This window comes from Phocoena sinus, chromosome 1, assembly GCF_008692025.1.
Source record: "Phocoena sinus isolate mPhoSin1 chromosome 1, mPhoSin1.pri, whole genome shotgun sequence".
Taxonomy (NCBI): Eukaryota; Metazoa; Chordata; class Mammalia; order Artiodactyla; family Phocoenidae; genus Phocoena; species Phocoena sinus.
In genome coordinates, this window is record NC_045763.1 from 26690194 (window position 1) to 26693077 (window position 2884).

The window sequence follows — 2884 nt, forward strand, 5'->3', positions numbered from 1 at the left end:
TAAATAAATTTATTTAGTTTTGGCTGTGTTGGGTCTTCGTTGCTGTGCATGGGCTTTGTCTAGTTGTGGTGAGCAGGGGCTACTCTTCGTTGCGGTGTGCAGGCTTCTCATTGTGGTGGCTTCTCTTGTTGTGGAGCACGGGCTCTAGGCACGTGGGCTTTGGTAGTTGTGGCACGTGGGCTCAGTAGTTGTGGCTTGCAGGCTCTAGAGCGCAGGCTCAGTAGTTGTGGTGCATGGGCTTAGTTGCTCTGCAGCATGTGGGATCTTCCCAGACCAGGGCATGAACCTGTGTCCCCTGCACTGGCAGGCGGATTTTAAACCACTGTGCTATCAGGAAAGCCCCTGGGAGACTCCTGAGCAGTGGTTTTCAAAGGGGGGTGCACAAGATGAGCCACTGGAGTTTAGGAAGAAAGTGTTAAAACTTCTATTTCTATTTTGTTTCTAATCTCACTTTATTCTGAAGCTAGACTGCCTGCTTTTTAGCCATATGGCTTTAGTAATATGGAATAGTATTAGACACTCTATCAAAGGACTTTGAGAGGCTAAATGACTTAATACATATAAAGTACTGAGAGCAGGACCTAATACTGCATTGTAAATGTTCAATAAAAGTTAGCTTTTCATGTAATTATATACGTACATGTATATCGTTTATAAGCAGATAAATACACATATATTGGGCGTGTGTGCTTAAAAATGCTTTTGCTAATAGGGAACGTTGCGAATTTACTAACAGGAAACTCGATTGGGCAAGTTTAGAGATCAGGGTCTGAGGATAGGGACCAGGTTTGATTCATCTCTGCATCTTTAGAGCCTAATGCTAGCCCAGTGCAGAGAGGGTCTTGATAGACAACTGTGGACAGAAAAAAATGTTGGTGGATGCTGGAGCAGAGAACTGGGATCTAGTTCAGGCTCTGTTGTTTATTTCTATATGACACTGGGCAGGGTGCTTGGCCTCCTGGGGCCTTAGTTTTCCTCTCCTGTAAAATGCCAGGCATTAATTAGAGGCTGAGGGAAAGCATGGAAAAATTCCAGGCTGGATTTAGGGTGAGGGGCGCCCTCTTGTGTCCTAATGGTGTCCTCTCCCGGTGCATCCTCACCTCCATTCCTCCCCTTCAGGGCAGGTGAACCTGAAGAGGACGTTCTTACCTGACCCTGAAAAGCTGCCTTTCCAGCTTCAGAGCCTGACGCTCTGAGTCTTAAATGTCTCCAGTTCTCCTAGCACCTCACACCGCTGCACCATCTCTCTCCCCACTCAGCACTCCGCTCCACCCGTGATCTTTTCCTTATGCAGGTATGGGGCCGAGAAGAAACCTTTGGAGTTATATGCCCCGAAGTTCAAATCCCAGCCCTGGCTCATATTAGCTATTTGATCTCAAGCAGGTCACTTCACCTGTCTAAGCCCTCATTTCCCCCTTTTAAATTGGGGATAATAATACCCACCTCATAGGGTTGTTGTGAGGTTTTCAACAACAATGAATGCTTGTAGGTTGCTGTTACATTCACTGAGTAAAATCACATGAGTTATTACTACTAATGAGTTGGAACATATTTCACAGGGGACAAGCGCTTTGAATTGGGTCTTTAAAATTAAGATATAGAATTCCCTTAATTTTAACAATAGCTAACATGTGTTGAGCACTTGCCATATGCTAGGTACTGTCAATTTCCCCCAAATCTCATAACTATTAGTAAAAATAATAATAGCTAATGATTATTAAACTCCTTCTGCCAGACACGTACCAAGGTCTTTACCTATTTTTCCCCATTTATTCCTCTCACAAACCCTAGCAGGTAGATGTCATTATTATAATTCCCATTTTATAGATAAGAACACTGAGGCATAAAGAGGTTAAGTAATTTGCCCAAGGTTTCACAACTAGTGAGTGGAAAGGCCTACATCCTGAATTTGAAAGTAAGACGTTTCAAACACAAGCACCTTGACTTCAGAGACCATGCTTTACCTGCATTAACTCAACTAATCTTCACAATACCCTGCAGTGTAGGTTCTGTTATATCACCTGCATTTTACCGAGGAAAAAACTGAAGACAAGAGAGACGCAATAATTCGTTCAAGGACACACAGCTATTAAGTCGTTGGGCTGGGATTTGAATCCGTTTCTGACTACAAAACCCACATTCTCAAACCCATTATTAGATTGCTCAGACTCCAAAGTATTCACAACGGAACAAAGCAACTGCATTTATATTAAAATTGTTGTGATTATTATTCTAATAACGATTAACATTCTTCCAACACCCAGGAAGTGCCAAGTTCCATACTAACTGATTTACATAATAATAGCTAATATTCGCTATTAGGACCCAAGTTCTGAGCTAATGTTTTAGGTGTATTATCCCAGTAAGCTTCACAAAAACCCAGCGACATGGATGCTATTATTATCCTCACTTCACAGGTGAAGAACGCGAGGTTCTCAATTGATTCAAAGTTACGCAGCTTAACTGTGAGCTGGAAATTGAACCTACAATTGTTCAACTCTCTCCCGCCCACCAGTCTGGTCACCTCTAGTCACCCTCTCTCCCTTATTTCTTACTGTTTCTGCTTTGATCTCTCCAGGGCCTCGGGCTCTCGCTTCGCCCCTTCAATACACCCCGCCCCTTCTCCTTGAATGCCCTCCCACTGGGCGGTGATGTTACCCCGGAGCTTGTGGAAAGGACCGGGATCACAACAGGCCCCACCCTCACGCTTAGACTCTGTTCCGATTTGTTCCGGTGCCGGGGACCCGGAGGAGTGGCGCATCTATTGGCTGACGGCATCTGAAAGGCGGCAAGCGGTGGGTGCCGCCCACCGGCGCTCCCGCTGTGCCTTCTGGGAGTTGTAGTCCCAGATGCTCCATTCCCGGGGTGGCGCCGCTCGGACTCC